Below are 25109 nucleotides of genomic sequence, written 5' to 3' on the forward strand. Positions count from 1 at the left end.
CCGTCAATCACTAAACATTTGGGGCGAAAATATAGATTTTTGTAAATTTATGGACTAAAATGTTATTTTTAATTTAAAATAGACCAAAATGACATTTTATGTAAAATAAGCCCTTAAATGTTCAAATTAGTTTTCAAGGGACCTAAAGTGTAATTTTTAATAAATACGGGTTCGAATTATAGAATTTTGATGTATCAAACTGAAAATATCATTATAACAAAACATTAGACTTTTTACAACGCTACAAATAAATAATTCGATTAAACGAAACACAACAATGGTGCGATTATTGGACCTAGTATTTGCTATACATGTTTAATGGGCCTTCGTGATCCAATTACATGTTTATTGGGCCCAATGTATTCATCACATGTCTGTTGGGCCTTAGTGACCCAACTACATGCTAAATGGGCCTAATTTAGCATTTACATGTTATTGGGCCTTAGTGGTCCATTTGCATGCTAATTTAGCCTGGAAATAACTTACACGTCTAATGGGCCATAGTTGCCTTTTCTTCATGTTTTTTGGGCCTTATCTTGTCATTTCGTACATTATCTAGTTATCAAACTTCTAAATACATATAACATTATACAAATTCATGTGGAGACAAATGGGATCTAGTGAGATGTGTCGGTTGACACCACTGAGTGTATGGCCGTAGCTTGTAGTTATAATCAGAGTCTTCTGGAGGGAGAGCGAGAGTTTGTGTATAGATCTATACGGGGGTGACTCCCCTACACCTGAGTTGTTCGCTACAGTTAGACTAGGCCGGTCTAGGGTGACAAAACCTTGATCGAAAATCCAGCGTTTGGAAAAATGCCAAGACAGACAAATCAGTCACTATCATGTATGGTTATAACGACTCATATAGAGATCCATACCCATTAAAACATTGCGGAAAATTAATAACTCGTAAGTCATAATGATACAAAACATTTCTATAGTGCATAGACCGTGACATTTTTATAAATCTGAAAATATCGGATTTCCTGGGGAAATACTATTATTCAAATACCACTTACTTACAACAGAAAGAATACAAAGAAATTTGAGTTGCATTCCTATATGTTACTACTATGAAATTCACACATGCATTTATACTCGATTTTCACATCATTTTTCAGACTTTTTACAGAAAATATCGGATTTTCTGGGTTTTACAAACCATACAAAAACGTTTATTCAAACATGCTTATGAACTCACCAACATTATATATGTTGAGCGTTTTCAAAATAACTTGTATTCTCATGTAATAGATAAGCAGGAGGATTTTCAAGTGTGTATAGATTTATTTTATGTAATGCCACTCACTGTGCTATTAATACTTTGGATTTATGTAATCTATGACAATGTACATGATGTGAACAATACCTGTTGTACTATGTAATGTTTGGTGATGAATGTGTTATGTTTCATGTATATTCATTGTGATGATATTTCAATTGATAGTCACACGAGCCCTCGGACGTTTCCGCTGTCTGGTTCGGGGGTGTGACAGGTTGGTATCAGAGCATTGTTTATAGTGAACTAGCATATCTAACCATACATGATATGTAACTATAAATACAATGGGACTAAAACAATCTAAATAAAGGGCATACATTAAAACTATAATATTAAAAGTCTCTAGAGGAAATGGAATGCTGTGATTAAACCCGGGCCGTTATGTGGTTATATTGGTGGTAAATATAGCCTGATCAACTATATTTATTCAAAATATGACCAACATGTGTTTGGGGGTAATTATGGCAGGAAATTGACCAAGAAACTCACCTCATGTCCAAACCTTCCCAGGAATTCAAACATAAATAAAATATTATAGGAGTATTTTGGAAACACTATATGCATACGTGATTAAAATTTTTACGACGTCTTACACCCCTTTTCACCCTTCTCACTCCCAACTTCTCGCACAGCTGCCATGGATGCAGCGCATCAGGACATTCAATCCTACCAGAATCTGGTGGCTCAGGGAGAAATTGAAGAAGACCCCGTGGTAGGACCCAAGGCAGCCTCTGACCATGAGGAAGAGGAGTATACAGACATGGACTACGAGTTTGATGAGACCGAGGATGACGAAGAGAATGATAAGGACACCGATGAAGTGCTCGACGAGCCCCCTACCACAGAAGTGCATCAGGACCACCCTATGCCGCCAAGGCCCTCCATTAATGAAACCCGCTCTTCGGAAGAAGAAATCGCCGTATTTCGACAGCAGCTACTGGCAATGGAGACGCGAGCTATGCAAGCGGAATAGGAAAGAGATGAGGTCATTAGAGAAATGACCGAGATGGCTACCTTAGTAGCACATCATTTTGGAATATGATATCGCTATTGCTGTTAGACGCATCTCGTCATGATTAGGATTCACTCCCTCACTTACTAGTATCATTATGTTTCCCCTATATGCATGCCACTTTATGTACTAATGTACTATCGACCTTATGTTTAAGTGATCACACTACTCATAGGGTCGTCATGCTGCCATATTTTATATTTCCCCATGTAATGTATGCCTTTTGGTAATTTTCATGTATTAAAACAATTAGTATTAATGAAAATGCTTTATGTTTCTATCATGATGTTGTTATATGTTATGTGTTTTATTTCCTTGTTTTATGTTAATGCATGGAATTACTTAAATACACACTCGATACGCCAAGTCTATGGAATTCTAAACTCGCAATATAATATGCACTCAACATCTTTCCGTTCTTTGACAGAAAGATGCCTCAAAGACCCAACTGCGGAAACAACGCAACAACAACCCCGCCGGAAATAAACTCGGTTGCATTCAAAGCAGCAGTGTCTGTTGCGGTCACCGTGACACTTGCGCAGATTCGCAATGGAAACAACGAAGAAGGCAACGGGCAGGGAGTCGGGAGCACGAATCAAGGAACAAACCACGGAACCACACGAACCTGCACCTACAAGGATTTCACCAACGCCAAACCTCGAACCTTTAATGGAACAGGAGGCGTGATAGCCCTGAAGCGATGGATTGAGAAAGGAATCCGATTTTGAAATGTGCGGGTGCCCAGATGGATGCAAGGTCAAGTTTGCGGCCTGCACATTCACGTATCAAGCTCTCTCCTGGTGGAATGGCCACATAGAGGCCATGACACTCCCGGTGGCGAACGCGTTGCCATGGGAAGAGCTCAAAGAAATGATGTTGGCTGAATATTGTCCAAGAGGTGAAATCCAGAAGATGGAACAAGAACTGTGGAACCTCACAGTTCAAAACTCCGATATCGACGCATACATATCCAGGTTTAGTGAACTATCTCTCTTGTGTCCCAGAATGATCACCACAGAAGGGAAAAAGATTGAGAGATTTATCTGGGGATTGACTGCACCTATCCAAGGAAATGTCATTGCGGAAAACCCTGAGACGTTCGACAGCGCCAAGAGGTTGGCTAAGAAATTGTATGATCATGGCAACAAAAAGGGTGCCAAAACAATAGAAGCGGAGGTTAAGAAATAAGGTGAGAACAAGAAAGGGAAAAACAACAAGCGAAAGGGGAAACAAAACTCGGAATCATCTAAGAAACAACGAACGGTGACTGTTCATGCTGCAACTCAAGCTACCACCACACCACATGCTCCAACCTCATCCACGCCTAATGCCCCAAAGGAGTACTCAGGAAATATCCCCAATGTAACAAATGTAACTTCCACCATCAAGGGGAATGCAGAGAGATGATTTCCACAAGGTGCAACCGGAAAGGCCATACAGCAAAGTATTGTAGGGCTCAGCTTCAACAAAACCAGATGCCAAACAACAACAACAACAACAAAAACAACAACAACAACAACAACAACAATTACAACAGCAACAACAACAACAACAATAGCAACCACAACAACAATAACAACAACACCAATGCTGGGGCCAGTCATACCTGTTACGGATGTGGGAGAACCGGGCATTTTAGGCGAAATTTCCCCAACGCAAACAATCAAGGGGCAGGAGCAGCAGGGAGAGTGTTGACAATGGGTCAGGGTAAAACAGTGCAGGACCCAGTCGTTTTCACCGGTACGTTCCTACTTAACAACACATATGCATGCATCTTATTCGATGGTGGGGCGGAGCGAAGTTTTGTTAGTAATAAATTCAAATACTTGCTAAATCAACAACCCCAGAAGCTCAACGAAGCCTTCACGGTGGAAATGGCTAATGGGAAAACTGAAACAACTAAAGATATCTATATAGGATGTACGTTAACACTAAACAACCACTCCTTCCAAATAAATTTGATAATTGTAAATATTAGGAGTTTTGATGTGATAATTGGCATGGATTGGTTAAGCCCCCATCATGCCGATATTATGTGTCATGAGAAAGCCGTTCGCCTTCATCTTCCTAAACACAAAACCCTAATAATCTACGGAGATAAACCCGGCACAAACCTTCGCCTTATCTCGAGTATAAAGGCACAAAAGTGTCTACATCAAAAGAACTACGCATTCCTTGCTCATGTGGTGGATAAAACCAAAGAGGAAGTGAACACTCAAAACATTCCAGTGGTATGTGACTTCCCGAATGTGTTTCCAGAAGATCTTCCGGGAATACCCCCAGAAAGACATGTCGAATTCCGAATCGACCTAGTGCCTGGAGCCACTCCGATCGCCAAATCACCCTGTAAGTTGGCTCCTGCCGAAATGCAAGAATTATCAAGCCAACTAAGTAAACTCTTGGATAAAGGATTCATAAGACCAAGCTTCTCTCCATGGGGAGCTCCGGTTCTTTTCGTTAAAAAGAAAGACGGATCCATGAGAATAGACAAGACCAAGCTTCTCTCCATGAGAATAAACAAGATTAGGGGCTGAAAATGACGCTATCTCAAGATTTGGACCAAAAATGTTAATTTTATAAAAAATTGGCCGAAAATGTTATTTTATGCAAGTAAGGGCTGAAATTGTAAATTTTCTGCAAAAATGGACTGAAAATGTCATTATATGTATTTTTGGGCCAAACCCGTCAATCACTAAACATTTGGGGCGAAAATATATATTTTATAAATTTATGGACTAAAATGTTATTTTAATTTAAAATAGACCAAAATGACATTTTATGTAAAATAAGCCCTTAAATGTTCAAATTAGTTTTCAAGGGACCTAAAGTGTAATTTTTAATAAATACGTGTTCGAATTATAAAATTTTGATGTATCAAACTGAAAATATCATTATAACAAAACATTGGACTTTTTACAACGCTACGGATAAATAATTCGATTAAACGAAACACAACAATGATGCGATTATTGGGCCTAGTATTTGCTATACATGTTTATTGGGCCTTCGTGAGCCAATTACATGTTTATTGTGCCCAATGTATTCATCACATGTCTGTTGGGCCTCAGTGACCCAATTACATGCTAAATGGGCATAATTTAGCATTTACATGTTATTGGGCCTTAGTGGTCCATTTACATGCTAATTTAGCCTGGAAATAACTTACACGTCTAATGGGCCATAGTTGCCTTTTCTTCATGTTTGTTGGGCCTTATCTTGTCATTTTGTACATTATCTAGTTTCGAATTTCTAAATACATATAACATTATACAAATTCATGTGGAGACAAATGGGATCTAGTGAGATGTGTCGGTTGACACCACTAAGTGTATGGCCGTAGCTTGTAGTTATAATCAGAGTCTTCTGGAGGGAGAGCGAGAGTTTGTGTATAGATCTATACGGGGGTGACTCCCCTACACCTGAGTTGTTCGCTACAGTTAGACTAGGCCGGTCTAGGGTGACAAAACCTTGATCGAAAATCCAGCGTTTGGAAAAATGCCAAGACAGACAAATCAGTCACTATCATGTATGGTTATAACGACTCATATAGAGATCCATACCCATTAAGACATTACGGAAAATTAATAACTCGTAAGTCATAATGATACAAAACATTTCTACAGTGCATAGACCGTGACATTTTTATAAATCTGAAAATATCGGATTTCCTGGGGAAATACTATTATTCAAATACCACTTACTTACAACAGAAAGAATACAAAGAAATTTGAGTTGCATTCCTATATGTTACTACTATGAAATTCACACATGCATTTATACTCGATTTTCACATCATTTTTCACACTTTTTACAGAAAATATCAGATTTTCTGGGTTTTACAAACCATACAAAAACTTTTATTCAAACATGCTTATGAACTCACCAACATTATATATGTTGACCGTTTTCAAAATAACTTGTATTCTCAGGTAATCGATAAACAGGAGGATTTTCAAGTGTGTATGGATTTATTTTATGTAATGCCACTCATCGTGCTATTAATACTTTGGATTTATGTAATCTATGACAATGTACTTGATGTGAACAATAGCAGTTGTACTATGTAATGTTTGGTGATGAATGTGTTATGTTTCATGTATATTCATTGTGATGATATTTCAATTGATAGTCACACGAGCCCTCAGACGTTTCCGCCGTCTGGTTCGGGGGTGTGACAGCGACTTGCTTCCCTACCCATTTGATTTGGTGGTTTGGGTTTATACTCGGCAGTAGAGGCTACATCATATGCTTTTGTTGCCTTTAGGGCCCAATCTTGGGTAGACCACATCTTACGGGATAACGTCATTTATGGTATGGATTTTGATTATGCTTGTGCCTTAGCTTCTCTTTGTAACAAGCTTCAGGAATTTGGCCTTAGCAGTTTTACTACTAAGGACATCGCCCCCCTAAATCCCAGAATACACTGGCGAGTGCCCTTTTTAGTAAAATTGTCCAAGATATGGAAGTGCATTTCAACATGACGGCTCGGCAGAAAGCAGTTTTCCAGTGTTTACGTGCACCATATGCTCAAGATTTTCTTTTAGCTATCTCTATAGACGGGCTTGGCCAACATATGTGATGCAGCGAACAAATGACCAAAGATCAAAACTGTTGATTCTAGAAGAATACCCAGGATAATCTTGCCCAAACCACGTTGATTCTATGAATACCGTGGGATTAGCTTCAAAATTCGGTAAACACACACGAAATTTTGAGAGAAAAATGAAAGTTCTTTAAACTGATCAATGACCATCCAGATTACATCAGAAAGACTTAAATAAGAAGCAGAATTTTAAAAGAAACCCTAAAGAGACATGGGCCAAACACAAACCCAAAAACAAAGTCCAAAAATTATGAAAAAAACACAAAAAATGTCCATAAGTCCAATTTAGAAAGCGATTTATGGACTAAAAAATGGGACGTGCTCCATGCTTCAAGCTTCGATTTGACTGGTCGTAGGCCCAAAACGGATATCCGTAGCCAAAGTTATGGTCGTTAGGGCCCGCATCAATGTGTTTCCTGTGGCGTATTGTACCATCCTCAAATATCAACTCATGATTCCAATATTCCCAACCGATGAGATATGTCCGGTGTGCCGCAAAACATGTTAGGACTCTTTTGGAGAGCATGCAGTTCATTGCAAAGAACTCACGGGGTTCAAATACAGGTACGATATGGTTAGTGATGTTTTGATCGGCATATTAAGCGTTTCGGGGTTTCCGCCAAGAAGGAGGCTCCGTTGAATTTCCTGACTGACCGACAGATGGAAGGTCAACCCTTAGACCAGCTGATGTTTTGATTTTTGGATGGGTTAGAGGGAAACACACATGTGTGGACCTTACAGGGGTATCCCCTATCGTAGGCTTGAGTGTCGGAGGTTTCACGGCGGGACAAGCTTCATTAAAATTTGCTACATGCAATGTTATCAAACATGAGAAATCGTGCGTGGAAAATCAACACGTGTTCACACCTTTTGCATTTGATACGTTTGGTTTTCCTTGTGCCGGATGCGGTGAAGTTTCATAGTATAGTACAACGGATCGTGCATAGCAATGTTATATCTCCTAAATCTATGGATGTAGTCTTTAAAAAAATTGGGTTTACCATACAATAAGGTTTAGCGGCGCAACTTGTTGTCCGTTAGTTTTTTTTTCATTGTACGATGATAACAAAGATGTTTTAATCATGTAGATTATTATTTTGGTGTACAAAAAAGTTCAAAAATAAAATGTAGATTAAATTATATATAACTTGTGAATAAAATAAAAACAAAAGACAAATAAAACATAACACAAAAACAGTTGATAAAGTACAAATGAGTTTAGCATAAAAGGGACCTCTTTATTTTTTAATGCGTTTGAATTGTGACGGCGGTTCTTGAAAGCTTGAAAAAAAAAAAAAGGAAGCCCCTGATTTGCTTTCCATATAACCAAAAAACCGCCCAGTAGAAGACCATGAATTTAAGACGACCGGTCAAAACAAAACTAAATAGATAAGGACAACGACACAACTTTTAATAATATCTATTTTTATTTTGCCTTCTTAAATTCATACGTTATTATATATTTTTAAGAAGTTTTCGTATTTTTAATATTTTAATTAAATAATATATTTATACAATAATTTTTATTTATATAAAACTATTCAGAAAAAGTAGTTAGCTATTAAATATGTAAAATTCGATAGAATTTAAAAGCTAATCTCGAAAGGTATTTAAAATAACTTTTATATTATAAGTTTTGTGTTTAAAATAAAAAGTAGAAGCTTCAAAAACTCCATACTAACATGCCCAAAAACAATTACTTTTTTTCTTTAGAACTACAATTGTCATTTATAATGTTTTTTAGAAAAATCATAATAAAACTATTAAATTGCAAACCTTTTTTTTTTCAACACACCGCTAAGTTTTGTGTTCTAAGTGATATTTGATTAAAGACTAAATTTCAAGTTTGGTCCTCGTGGTATGTCAAAAATTGGATGTTTGGTCCAAAAAGTTTTGGAGTTGCACCGGTGGTCCAAAATGTTTGATTTGTTGTGGAATTGATCCAAAGGCTTAACAGCCGTTTGTGCCCTCCGTTTGTGTGATGGTATTTATGTCCAAAAGGATTGATCTTGTAAAGTAAGGGTAACTTTTAAATAAGGGTAACTTTTGAATAAATTAAATTCAAGTTTGATTCCAATTTGACTTTTATTCCAATTTGACTTTTGACTGGTCAAAATAGGAACCCGATTAGAAAGGGGTCAAAGGATTTTTTTTGTTCGTCATTTGATCGATCGTCAAGGGGAACGAAAATGAAACGAATACAAAACACGAAGGGAAGAACGAAGGCATAATCGATTGGGAGGAAGAGGAGATTGGAACGGGAATGAACCGAAGGCAGTCAAGAAGAAGGCACACGAAGTCAGCGAAGGTTCGATCGTTTGGCTGAAGGAAGGGGGTCCGATCGCTTTTGATTTTTCGTCGATTGATTCGCGATCGGTGATGGCCTTCGGGATTCGACTTAGGCCAAAGAAGAGGAAGGGAAATGAGGAGGCAGCGAGGGGTGTTAGGAGGTGGTAGTCGACGACTCATTCTTCTTCTACTCCAGTCATGAGGTGCGATGGGGAAAAACGAAGGGTACGGTAGTAGCGACTGGTGCCAGTGGAGGCTGTGTTTGGTGGTCAGGCAGCCACGAGGAGGGGAGGTGGAGGCGATCGGTCCTTGGCTGGGAGAAGCACCTTCGGTGCTTCACTATTTCGCAGAGGAGAAGACGAAAGCAGCAATGACGGCTTAAGGGCGCCTCTTCTGTCTCGACTGGAAGGTACAATGGTGAGGGATCAAAAGGGGGCTTGTCGCCTCCTGTGTTTGCTCCGGGGAACTACACAGGGGATTTGTCGGTAGGTATCAATTAATTAGGAGGATGAGGTTTAATTTAATAAGATATTAAAAGAAGGGGTGTGAGTTGACAGAAATACCCTCACACAAACGGAGGGCACAAACGGCTGTTAAGCCTTTGGACCAATTCCACAACAAATCAAACCTTTTGGACCACCGGTGCAACCTCAAAACTTTTTGGACCAAACATCCAATTTTTAACATACCACAGATACCAAACTTACAATTTTGTCTTGATTAAACTAACCTTATAAACGAAATGTTTAACGAAAATAAAATAATTTTTTAGGTTTGCAAAATAACCACTTTTCTTCAATATCGTATTTCAGAGAAGCATTCCGGAGTCTCCATTTAGATAATTTTATTTGTTACACACTAATTGTTGTAATGGAATTATATATCAGTTTTTTTTTCAACTTTTAGAACTTATTTACTAAAAATACAGAAATTCATAATTTTTTTTATCATTTTTCCAGTGATATCAAATTCGATAAAAAATAAAAATTTTCGTCATATTCACAATGTGAATCTTTGAATATTCACAATGTGAATCTAAATTCACACGGTGAATCCGAAAAATATATTTAACATTCACAATGTTAAGTTATGAATTTAGAAATTTTTAGTTTTTTTTTTCGATAAAGAATAAGCTCTAGAACTTGAAAAAAAAATTGGTTCCTTTGAGAACCAATAATTATGGTTCTGTATTGAACCTTTATATATATATATATATATATATATATATATATAGGGATGACATCGGTTGAGAACTTATAGTTCCCGAGAACACGTGAACTAAAAGTGGAGCGTTAGATTAAGGGCATGATCGTAATCTTACCAATCTCGTTTAATGTTTAATTTTTCGTGTTATTGGAAATATTAATAGAAATGTCTAAAAAATTACATAATAAATCAAAATTTCAGATTTTTTAAAAAATAGTATTTTTCAATTTTTTTTTAAAAAAGTGCAAATTTTTTAGTTTTTTTTAGAAAACATGAAGTTTTGAAAAAAAATATTGAAAAAAATATTTTTTTAACAAAGCTGCAACTTTTTTAAAAGAATTTAAAAATCAATAAAATAAAATAAAAACCAGAATATTTAAAAAATACTATAATTTTTTAACCAAAAAAATCAACATTTTAGGTACATATATGCATATTTTTACAAATACATATATGCATATTTCATATATTATAATATTTATAAGGAAATCATAAGAAAAACTCATTTTATTTACTAATCTATAAACTAAAATAGAATAATTATTTTATTTGATACATAATAAAATATAAAAAACAAAAAATGCTACAAAATTTCAAGTCTTCGTGTTAATATTTCCATATTTTCTTCAATTTATCAATTTTCACATCTTCAATATTCACCACAATTTCTTCCAAATCTACATAAAATTAAAAAAAATGATTGATGCAAAAACACTCACAAAAATACTTATGTGATTAAATGTGAATCACATGTAATTCATAATTACATGTGATTTACATGTGAATCACATATAATTCATATGTGAATTACATATGAATCACATGTAATTCTTTTGTGATTTACATGTGAATCACATGTGATTTACATGTGAAGCACATGTAATTCATATGTGAATTACATGTGATTTACATGTAATTCATATGTGAATTACATGTGATTCATATGTGAATTACATGTGAATCATATGTAATTCATATGTGAAATACATGTGATTTACATGTGAATCACATGTAATTCATATGTGATTTACATGTGAATCACATTTAACTCATATGTGAATTACATGTGATTTACATTTGAATATGTAATTCATATGTGAATTACATGTGAATCACATGTAATTCATATGTGATTTACATGTGAATCACATGTAATTATAACGTTGAACTTTTTATAAATTTAGCTAACTAAAAAAGAAACAACCATAGTTGTCCAGTTTTAAGTGTTGAACTCATTAAGCTCATTAAGTAAAAAGAAAACTTCCCATGAGTTGTATTAAGAAAGAAAATAGAGATCAAAGATTCAAATCTACTTCCAAAGTTATAAACCAATTTTAAATAAGATATTAGAAGCCAAGAAAATACAACATGACTCACCATAAGTTGACTTTTAGTAGAAAGTCGTCCACTGCAACTCTCTTCTAACAAAAATACCTTGTATAGTGCTCTAGGATCCTGCATAATTTTCAACCAAACCAACAATTGACTAGCAAATTGGATTAAATATATAAATAACAAGAAATGACAATGCAATGCTTTAATTATGTAAGACTTTAAATGTATAATAATACCTTAATAAAAGAAAATGAAATTACAATGCTTTGATAAAAAGAATGAAAGCAATGTAAACGATTTGACAAATACAAATCCTGGTGGAGTTGGCATCACATCCATTTTCCTTTTCATCATTACTGTGTTAAAGCAGACAAACATGAGATAAATAATTTTGATGAATATGCTATGAAGAATCATCATGAATCATCAACACAATTGAAAGAACATGGAAATCAACTGACTAGGATAGATAACAATAACATGTCACAGTTAGGGTCCAATTTCTCAAATACCAGATCCAACGGGTGTTAAATTGAGGCTAATTCTTTATTGACGCTAAAAGTTAGCCATCTAGAAAATAGAAACATGAAGAAATAAGGGCCTTGTGCTAGGAGTTTTCTCAAAAATAAAAGAGTTGAAGCAATTTGATGAGAATTAAAAAGAAATAAGGAGCTTCTGTTCATGTTGTAAGCAGATGGATGAGCGTAGGGTGTGAATGATCCTCATGTAAATGAAAGCTAATATGAGCTATAAAAACCACCGACTTAAGAGCTAACCGACTCCTGACTTAAACGAGAATATCACATTTCCATATTTTCTCTTCCAAATCATGTACAGTGTACAGTGTGTCAACACTCTGACTTTAATTCATATTTTGGGGTCAAACATAAGAGGTTTCAAAGTATATTATGAAGAAATGGGAAAGGAGAAATGAGAAGAATCTGATAATGTATGTAAACAAGAAAATGTGAATAGAAAAAAAGATTTAGAAGAAATATGGAATTAAACCTGATCGGAGGATTCATGTTATCCAAGGAACAAGAGGATTTCAGTAAGTCTTTTCACAAACACATGGTAGGCATTTGGTGATGCTTATTAGAGAATGTTTGCTTGTTTAATACTCAACAGATAAAACTAACATTATGTAATAGAAAGGCAAGTCGGCATTTTCTAAAACACATAAAAAGAACGAAGTAAGTATAAGAATGGAGTAATGTCGTGTCCTCATACATGTCTTATTGGGTTTTTATGTACTATAACACTCCTATGGTGCACATACAACCCTAATGCTTTGGATATAAGTTTTCTCTAGTTATACATGCAATAAAATTATCCAAAGCATGAAGCCTATAACTAGCATACATTTGATATTTGAATCATAAAACTAGTTAGAATATTACCTCTTATTGTAGCTTGTTGAATTTGGCCTTTCAAGAGCTTAGCACCTCAAGTGTGATGCCTCAAACGGTTCACAAGACACCATGCACAACTGGATGAATGTGAGAGAGAGGTTTTAAGACACAAAATCGGCTAGGTCTTCCTTTGAACTCCTTAGCCCCGATTTTAGGCTTAGGGAAATACATATATAATGTAGAATTCCAAGAGTCATATGCAAACCCTAATTCTTACAGTTAGGCTTATGATCCATAACTCATATGGACTAACTCTTCATGGAAACTTACATAAACTTAGTCCATCATGGATCAATAGCCCAAACCATATGTATCACTGATTTACATAATCAGTCCCCGTTAATTTAATTAGTCTCTTTTGATCACTAAATTAATTCCAAATTAATTCTTGATCAATAGTAATTAAATAATATGATTTCTCAATTTAATATATTATACTTATAATACATTAATAAATCATAAATAACCTCTTTCTCAAATATTCATCCTATCAATTTGCCCTGTTGAATGCAACCCGAAATGGACCATGCTACTCTCGGGTCAAGTACATACCAATTATAGTTATGGTCTTAGACACCTAATCCAACAGTCTCCCACTTGAATAAGTCTAATAACTATAACTGCAAGTACAACTTCAAACCGACTAGCAATCGTAGCTCTTAAAAGCCGATGTCGAACTCTGACGCGTCCATTAGACAAGGGATCATATATTCCTCTATTCTAGATATCGTATGGACTGAGACATGGATTATAATCATTCTCTCTGTCCATATGCTTCTTCCCGATTTCCGATTTATGACGACCGATTAATTGAATAAATCAAATCAGTCCAGGCTTGGCCAAGCGCTTAGGGTTGTCATCACTAAATCATCGAGGGGCCCACATATATCGCTTGTATCCCTCTTAGGGTAAAAGGAACGGATAAACTTTGACTCATATGCCTGCTCTATTTACTTATCAAATCACACACAACAACATATTTTATAACACCAAGTTACTGGTGCGTTTACATATCATCAATGTGCAACCCGACTTGTAAACTGCAACTATATGTCTCCGTTTCAAGAATATAAGATATTATCGTCTCAAAATCACTCGTGATGAAATCCATGAAGTGATTCAGATGAGCGTGGGTTTAATCCAATATTCAAATCTTATTACAGGAGTACTCATGAACACTGCAGCAAACTGTGCTATGTCTAAAACACTTAGACAATCTACAGTCAGATTCATGATAGTCTTACCTCATTACCTACTTCCAAAGTATGATTGACTGTAGATGTTTGAATAATCTTATTATTCGGGAAGTCAAAACATGCAAAGTGAAACACAAGAATAATCGAATCTAATATGGTCTCAAAACTTTTGAATATAAATAAAACACCTTTTACTTAATCACCATATTGATTACACATTATTCGTTGTATAATGTTTCGATTAATCAACTTAATACTTGAACTAAAACAATAGTTATCTCATGCTCCAAGCATGCACACTATGTTTACCTATGGTCCTTTCTTTATGAAATAGATCAATAGAAGACATTTCCAATGAAACTCATTTCACAATTCCAAATCTTTATCACAAGTGTTAGATTCTAAACTATCATGCAATGTATCTTTTGTAATGTCGAGGTACCAAAGTCACAGAGACTTTGCCAACGATATTACAAAACTTTCCACTGGAGATTGATAACAAAACAATTCCAAGGAAGCAAAGTGTCAAATTCAAAGTACATTCCTTTGAACATCCTTCTTGCATAAAGGTTTCTAACATACACATAGATTCTTAATACCCAACTCCCATTATGAAAACATTTCCATATTTTCCATATGACAATGCATTATTAATAGAATTCTGTCTATTCATAATAATGTCAATATGGTCCATCCATTACTATACTTCCAACTGTCCTTAAACAACCAATCCTTAGCGAACCTTTGATTGTCCTTGACAGTTGTTTAACCACTTTAGTCATATCCGATTCTAGTCCTTTTTCCCTCTTAATGCCCTATGCATTTGGAAAATTAGAACACATGAATTTTATAGCATATGCAATCGATCCTATATCCGAAGCATATGAGACACGATTCGTAATGTCTTACATAAAGACATGATACTTGACCAATCTTTTGCTATAATATTTCCATATATAGAATTTCCAATGTTGAAATATTTCAACATGGTATTCATATATATCCACGACTAAGTTTGATTAATACTTCAATCTAAACTTTTAGATTCGAAATAAAGTATAAGTATCCTCTCCCTTACTATAGCGAAACAACTTTTCAACCTTTTCAACTTTGCAAATTAGAACTTGTTTCCTATAAATAGTATTGCTAACTCGCAACACTTACCATAATAATTATGCTCCCACTAGCATAACAATTATTTTGTTACTAGCATAACTTTTATGCTCCCACTAGCTTTGACATGTATCCAAAATTAGTTGGACTTCTAGAAATCAATACTTTATTGACTTTTTACCAAAGTTCAGATTTCTGATACAAGATGCTTCGATAAGCCTTTATCTAAGCTCATGCACCTTTTATTAGAAAGCCCATATGCGTGTCTAAACTATTTCAGAACTTACAACAATAAGTTCCGAATGTTCAAACTATTTGCCATTTCTCACAATTCCAATTATGAAGAGGGATTTCGTAATCATAATCGAATTTGAGAATGCAAATATCACAATTGCTAACTCTTTAAAATCTACTTAGTGAAAGTGTTTCCTCACAATCATTTTCATGAATTGGAGAGAAACCTTACCACTTAGATTTAATGGTGTATGTGTTCCTATCCATGTGAATCTGTCATTTCCAACCATTATCATAAGACAAGGTCTATAACAAATTCAAACTCATATGGACTGAACTTGTTCAATATTAATTTCTTGCCACTTGGAAACGCAAGGGCCTACCATGTTTTCCAAGTTGCTTAGCAGCTCACCCTTACTGATCAATGAACTTTCACTGATCAAGGTGCATTGCCTTATGCAAACAACTGAGAACTAATAGAACTAACATGCATAGTCAACTTCAACTGGAATGGGCACAGAAACAAGAATATGTCAATACGATAGGTTACAAACCTCAAGTCGTGTGCTAGTGATAAACATTGGTTTATTCTTGATTAGTCTTGAAACATTTCAAGTTCTTTAAGACTCCCACTGACCTCTTGACATATAGGATTCTCTTGTCAAGAAACATTCCTTGACAAACAAATATTTAAGGGTTAGTGCGGATTCTTATCAAGAATGACACTTCATATAATTGGTCTTAGTTGGTCTTTGTCTTATCCATGGCATCACAAATACCAATTACAAATGTGTTATAAACCTACTTAAGATATGTCACTCAAGTCACAATCATGGAGTACGACTCTAAGACTTGATTTTGGAATGAAGTATGATTCACCTTTTGATTTAACCATTTCAACAATTCCTGATTCCTCTTCTTAGCCATAGAAGTGCACTAAGGTGTCCTTAGAGGATCAATTGTGACATGGTTTCATAATCATTAAGATAATCATAAAATACGATACTAAAGTACTCTCCATTACTTTCAGATTGGAGAAACTTTTATCTTTCTGCCTAATTTGATTCTTCTTATTCGTTCCGCAATACATTGAAACTTTTTCAATGATTCAGAATTACACTTAATCTTGTAAGCATAACCATATTTACTAATCTTTTAGTAAATCATGAAGAATAGTCTTATCGTTCTTTGTGGTGGACCTGACCAGTGCACAACCAAGTGTACCTGATCCCATAGTCCTTCACTTGACTCACATATACATGTGAACAAGGAATTAGTCTTAATTTCCCAAAGCCGAAGGTTCTCATTCATCATACAATGCAAGTTGCATGATTCCAAGTTTCTATCCAATTGAAACTTGGGTGATGAGAATCTTTCCTTATTTGGTAAATTATGACATTACCACAAACTAAGAATCAAATTCATTCACAACGTTGCTAATATATATATATATATATATATATATATATATATATATATATATATATATATATATATATAAACATCAATTTTCACTAATGCCATTGTAAGGAAATATAAAATAAGATAAAAACAAAATTTTTCTTTATTTATAAAAAATTGCAGAAAAACTTGTCCTTACAATGCAATTACAAATGAAAACTATGTTACTACATATTTCTAAGCAATCTATCATAACTCTTAAGTAGCAGCTCAAAAATATGATCATCGAACCATGCGATGGAAATCCATCTCTTCGTGATCAGACTCAGCTCACTCTTCCTTTAAGCTTCCTTCGATTCTACAAAACATCAAAATGTAATCTTATCACATCATGTATTAAGAATCTACAAATAGGAACTTAATAGAGTTAGATAGTGGACTTACCTGAAGTAGAATCATACAATTTGATTTTACCTTCTCTTAGATCTTTCAGGTAGTGAGGGCAGCTTCGCTTCCAATGTCCCTTCAAATGGAAAATGATACAAGTGGACTCTTTGGCATTTGCACATGGAACTATCTCAGAACTGGCTTTTCTCTTATCGTCAAATCTTTCGACCATATCCAATTCCCTTCCCACAGGATAAGGGATTTTTTCTGGACTATCTATGTCATTGCCTATGTCCATGGCAGCTTGGGAAGTAGATCTTCCAATCAAATTTGCTTGACCAATGCACCAAATCATTGTTGATTCAGCAGCAGTTAGAAAATAGGTAAGATCGATAAGAGTCACATCGTGATCTGTCATATAGTAGTCTTTAACAAACTGACTATACGACTCAGGAAGTGACTGAAGAACCCAATCAACAACCAACTTCCTTGGGAAAACGACACCCAACATTCCCAGCCTATCAATGTATGACTTCATATCCAAGACATGTGCACACACAGACCTTCCATCTTGGTGTTTGCTAGCCAATAGGGTTTGAGTGACCTTGAACTTTTCAAGTCGACGAACATGTGGGTTAGGGAGAATAATTGGAGGAGGTGGAGGAAGTGAAGTATGATATTGAGGAATATCATCTTCGTGTGGAAAGCTTTTTCCAAAAGATTCGGGAAGACCATAGTTGTCAGAACTAGACATCTACAAGGGAGAAATTCAAGTTAGTTGATTTAATTCCTTAATATAACACCCAAAATGAAATATTAAGGCTACGACCCAACACAATATTCTACAATTCGGAAGAGGAATGCCGTAATCCAATTGTAAAATATTTGAAGGTAGGTAAATGACGATTTACCAATTTCCACCATGAAAAACGAAAAAGAATTTTAGGTTTTAAATGAATTGAAATTCCTAGATTCTTTGAGATTCATTGAACTTTTCAATGGCATGTTTAATCACGATTATGCACTTCAAGTTTGTGACTGGGATACCGAGGATCACAAACAAGGTGTGAATAACCATGCAAATTAGCTTGGTACTCTCGATGTCATAAATCACCTAATCAATGTGCCGGTTAACCACACACGCTCCATTGATCTATGACAAACATCGAGCTACCCTTTGCCACCCTTACTAGTTCAAGTTAGTGTGCCGGTTAAACACACACGCTCCACTAACGACTTGGCAAGGTGCAAAGTGCAATATTATGGATTAGCATCAAATTCACATTTTCCTAAAGTAACTAAGACTGGGAATTTGTAAAGTGTTTAGTTACTTTGTATTTCATTATACTTTTAATGAGGATTTAAGTGTCCTATCAAACCCGTTTGGCTAACGAACCTCCACTGGTCAAGAGTGCGGTGGGTAAGAGTGGATACCCAATGACAGTCATTTTACAGGCCGCTTCCTTAAACACCTCTTATAGATCAGCTTCGTGAATGAGGCCTACTAACGGTAAGACTCACTTTTTACTTATACATATATAATATATTAAACTTTTTTCATATAGTATAAGGGTGTCTTTTAAACTTTTAAAATACTTTGTTGTTGAATCTATTAATTAAACTATACTCTTAATTTAATTAAACTTGAACCATGTGATTGTGGATTTATTAATCTCTTTTAATTAAACGCTTTAATTAGTTAAATGAAATCCATAAAGGTGTATTTTGAACTATTCAAAGCATCAAGGTTCTAAATAAAAAAACCAAAATTAAAACTATTTAATTAACTTTTAAGTTATCAACGTAAGAGTTGCATCTTTTGAAACCTTTCATTACAAGAGTTAATGTTTTCATGAATGAGACTCCTCATATTCCATAACTTGAGGGCAAGTTATGAAACTCTTGAAAACTTCTGAATTCCATAACTTATGGACTTAATTTTGTAACTCCTTAAAAACTTTTGAGTTCCAAAACTTGATGACAAGTTTTTGTAACTCTTCAAAACATTTAGATCAAATTTAAAACTAATAAAAGTAATCATATATTCTTTATCTTTTACCAATTTGACCTAATGCAAATCTTATAGCAATATAGTTTCAAACTAACAATTATCTTACAAATTTTACAACTATCTTTTAATTGGATGAGGATAGCTATTACCATATCAGAAAAAACACATTTTATACAAAACAGTTTAAGGTAATGATCCAAATCCAATTCTGGCCAAACACACCGAAAAACTGTAAACAGGCTATCCGACTCGCCGAGTCAGATTATGGACTCGTCAAGTTTACCATGAACTCATCGAGTTCATGTATGGACTCGTCGAGTCCCTCTTTCAGAGTGTAGTTTTTCGACTTTTTCCAGCTTTGAACAATTAAGCAATGCATCTATATAACAGAAAACACCCATGTCTCTGATACCACTGTTGGGTTTTTATGTACTATAACACTCCTATGGTGCATATACAACCCTAATGCTTTGGATCTAAGTTTTCTCTAGTTATACATGCAATAAAATTATCCAAAACATGAAGCCTATAACTAGCATACATTTGATATTTGAATCATAAAACTAGTTATAATATTACATCTTATTGTAGCTTGTTGAATTTGGCCTTTCAAGAGCTTAGCACCTCAAGTGTGATGCCTCAAACGGTTCACAAGACACCATGAACAATTGGATGAATGTGAGAGAAAGGTTTTAAGACACAAAATCGGCTAGGTCTTCCTTTGAACTCCTTAGCCCCGATTTTAGGCTTAGGGAAATACATATATAGTGTAGAATTCCAAGAGTCATATGCAAACACTAATTCTTAGAGTTAGGCTTATGATCCATAACTCATATGGACTAACTTGAAAGAACCCCTTTCTAAACTTTCGTATTTATGAAAGACCCAAACTTTCATACTTCACAATATCGTTACTCCAAAACATGCTACATGCATATTCAAAAATAATATTTTACATTGATAATTTGATTACAAAAGATTGGATACAAACCAACTAAGTCTCAGTATATTACATAACTACCCAGGATATTAAAACTTTTATACAAACGTAAACCCAAGTACAAAAGTAATAGTATAAACTATTCTAAATCTTCCAACAGTATATGACTCAAGTGGATGCTTATTACCTGCAATTGTTAAACACTGAGAGGGGTAAGCGGTGACGCTTAGTGAGTTCAATAATAGATACAATATAATGCTATGCCATATACATATCAATATGACAGAAGCAAAGAGGTACAAAGAGCAACAAAGGCAGATGAGTATCATATGACATGCTTTCCATATCAACGAATAATCTAATTCAAAGATATACAATCAATGACACATAACAATTTAAATAATTGATATACATCAATAAGACTTTTGCCCATATGACATGGAAAAATAACCAAATTCTGAATAAACATTTTGGCTAGCAAATTATAGGCTTTCAGCCCTGCCTAGCCTTCTGCCAATGCCATAATGGTAGAAGCCAATGCCATACCTGTACCCAAGTGATTCTTATGTCATACACTTCGTGGTATAAGGTATAACTCATTATCATAATAACATGGGAAAGCACATTGAACATATAACAGATAACATACAATTGTTCCTATATATTGAATTCACCGTGAAATAATCGAAGGGAAAAAATGATAATTTGGGTAGCACTTCGGCTCTAAATATGACTTTCTGTGACAAACCGGGGGATTTTAGTTGAAAACCGGCCTTACTTGGGCAGAGTTTCGACTTGAAAAATATGATTTTCTTGGGAACTTCGGAGCATCGGGACTTGTTTCGGTTGTCGGGGATGATACCGAGACTCCAGGGGGTGTTAGGGTAAATTTAGAAAGAGTATAAGGTGGGAAAGAGTGGAATTTGTAAACAAAATATGACTGCCTTCGCATCCCTTTTATAGGGTCCGAAGTTGCTGAATACACTGGGGGTAAGTCCTCGGTAAGCTGGGCGTACTTCGAGGCGGTCCTCTACGCGGGGCGTACTCCTCGTACGCGGGGCGTACCTGTGAGGTGTCGCCTGATCGGAACCCGGGCCTCGGACGTGGCTTGTTGCGTGTCACCTGAACAAAGAGAGGGTAACGTGGCCGATCTTTGACCTTGCTTCCGAGTACGTTGGGCGTACACCTTCGGATCGGCTTCGTAAATTTTGCCATAAACTTCAAAAATTCGTATCTTTTGCATACGAACTCCGTTTTTGACGTTCTTTATATCCACGCGTAGGTGAAATTATGCTCTACAACTTTCGTTTAGACTCCATTGGCTAATTTTGATTTATTTTTAAATTTATATTTTTAACGGGCCGGGACATGAAAAGTCTGTTAAAATTACATAACTTCTACATCCGAAGTCCGTTTTCGTCTGTCTTTTTTTTCCGTTGTACTACTATTGTCGAGACCTTCGATTCTCGTTTAGGTTGCGTCGGCTAAAAATCACTCGATCTTTATTTCGAGTTTTTAGTTGTCTACTTCTATTCCGAAACTTAGAAAAATCATAACTTCCTCATGAGAAGTCAGATTTGGACGTTATTTTTATGAAAATTCTCGGTTTAACGAATACTACGACTTTCATTTAGATCACTAAAGCTAAAAAGTAGTTTATCGAAAACTCACTTTTTACGCTAAATAGTGTTTGCCGGTTTTGTGGCGGATCTTCGATTGGTCATAACTTCTTCGTTATAACATGGATTTCGATGAGGTTTTCGCCTAAATGTTTCTAACGAGATTCTTTACAACTTTCAATATTATAATTTTACTTATTTTCAACTTTATATTTTCGTTAAATTTCAATATTTGACATTAGATTGGAATCTCATAAGACTTCTAATATTTTCCGAGTGATTCTAAATATAGTTTTACTTCATTTCTAGTAAAAAACTATCTGTTAAAACTCAACGCTCAAATTCATATAACATTTCATTATATTATTCACTTTTTAAAATTACATAACACGATAACTGAACGTGTGTGTTACACATAACTCATCATGGAAACTTACATAAACTTAGTCCATCATGGATCAATAGCCCAAACTATATGTATCACTGATTTACATAATCAGTCCCCGTTAATTTAATTAGTCTCTTTTGATCACTAAATTAATTCCAAATTAATTCTTGATCAATACTAATTAAATAATATGATTTCTCAATTTAATATATTATACTTATAATACATTAATAAATCACAAATAACCTCTTTCTCAAATATCCATCGTATCAAATTGTCCTGGTGAATGCAACCCGAAATGGACCATGCTACCCTCGGGTCAAGTACATACCAATTATAGTTATGGGCTTAGATACCTAATCGAACAGGTCTCCTCCACTTACAATGATTGTTGTTGAAATTGACGATCATTATGGTTGATTGTCAATCTCTACTGTGTGTGAATGGTGGATTAGGGCAGATTATGGGATCGAGATTGATAGATCGAGAGATCAATTGAGATATGAATAGATCATCAGAGATAAGGTTGAGATGCAAATCGGTAATCGAAAAATGAGGCGGAGATCGATCGTCGGTTTATCGTCTTATCCCGGGCGGAGGTAGCGTCATCTTGAAGGCGGAGTGCGGTGAAGACCTGTGTGTGTGAAAGAGTGAGAGAGGGGGGAGAGAGACGATGAAGAATTATGATAGAAAGGGTTTTATTAAATTAATTAAGTTAATTGTTAAGGAATAATATTGTTAATGCCTAATATGCCCTTGTGATTATTTTTAAAAAGTCTAAAATAGATTTGAAGTTGTTCTTATTTACAAATTATGCCACTAATCATCTGAGTCATACAAATAAATGATCCAACACTCCAGTTTTAGTTCTCGGGTTTTCGGAAAACTTTGAGTTCTCAAATGATCATTCATCTCTCTCTCTCTCTATATATATATATATATATATATATATATATATATATATATATATATATGTTATTAACGATTAAAGATTTTTTAAATATAATAAAGAGAATCTAAAACCATATTGATGATAATTATTGCTATAAATAAGTTTTATTAACTATGAACATTTTTTTTTAATATAGTTAGTAAAGAAACTATAGCTATATAAAAAAAAGTTCAAACTTCAAAATCAAATTCGTATTGTTTTTCCTATGATATACCCGATTTTCTAGAACAATAGAAACTTAAACATTTCAATATTTACATGCAAGAATAAAGACTCGACCTTACAATTTAGTCCACGTTCAAACTCTATATACAATAACTTCAATAAAGTAAAAGAACTTTAAAATAAATTCATTTAAGGCAGAAAAACATAATTACATACCCATCTTTACACGTAAAGTTATTAAAATCCTTTGCGAATAATTCATTTTAATATCTAAGGTCCAAGGAAATGATAACAACCTTAGAATATTGTCACCTATGATTTTTTATGATTTTTTAGTTTAATAAAGTGATAGAATTAACATCTCTAGCACAAAAAAAAAGATTAGTAGGTGTAATTTTAGGGAAAAAATTAAAAAAGAAAATAAAAAAAAAGTTAATCACAGTCCACCTTCCAACCTTCTCTCTCCTCTCTCCTCTCGCTACCTACTTGGCGAGACTATGTTGGTGATCCCCTTGCCGCAAGCCTGGGGTAGTGTTTGGCGAGGCTAGCGCATGCTAGCGATGGTTTTGGCGAGCACCCCTCCGTCAAGTTTAAGGCTAGAGAGAGTGGTGCCAACTTTGTCACATTTAAATTGTTGCCACATAGGCGCCAAATTGGATTTGTCACACTACTTTAAAAGTTTGTCATTTAGAGAGCACGAATTGCCAATTTTGTCATGCTGATTTTTTTTTCTAAAATTAATTTATATAAATAATAATCAAATTAAAAAAATTATTTTTATGTAAACTAAAATTTCATTAAACTTGAAAGGAAATTACAACACACCAAAAGAACAACATAAAATTTAAAAGGGATAATGACTTAAAAGGGTAATATATTTTTTGATTTGTACATATTTGGTCACTGTGTTTTTTTTCGTCCACATTTACCCCTTCAACTTGTTAAACTGTACACATTCAGTCATTATGACCGGTTAATCCAGGTTAGCCGGGAAAAATGACTTAATAGGGTAATATATTTTTCATTTTGTACACATTTAGTCATTATTACTTTTGTACACATTTAGTCCTTAATATTTTTTTTGTTTCAAAATACGTTTTTTTTTTGTTTTTGTACTCATTCAGTACTTATGACTGATTTTTTTTAGGTTTTTCTCCCGACATCTTATGTGAGACAATCATTGATGAGGTGTTTGGGGTTGTTGATGCTTATCTCCATCACGATCTCGACTGCTTGGTTGCATAGGTCTTGTGTTCCGATCGTCGTAACTTCTTCATACGATATCAGATTTTAATGATTTTTATATCTACTTAATCGTTTTTTGAGTTTACAACAACTTTTGCTAAGATTACTCCCATTAAAATGTAATATATTTTTACTTATGATTTTATAAAAAAACATCCATATATGCATTCATACAAAAACGTATGGGTATAAAGATCGTTAGTAAAAATATATTACTTTTTAACGGGAGTAATCTAAACGAAAGTTGTAGTAGACTAAAATACGAACGCATGGATATAAAAGATCGTTAAAATCTGAGATCGAATGAAGAAGTTAT

Source organism: Lactuca virosa, chromosome 7 (genome assembly GCF_052849685.1).
Source record: "Lactuca virosa cultivar CGN04683 chromosome 7, Lactuca_virosa_CGN04683_v6, whole genome shotgun sequence".
Taxonomy (NCBI): Eukaryota; Viridiplantae; Streptophyta; class Magnoliopsida; order Asterales; family Asteraceae; genus Lactuca; species Lactuca virosa.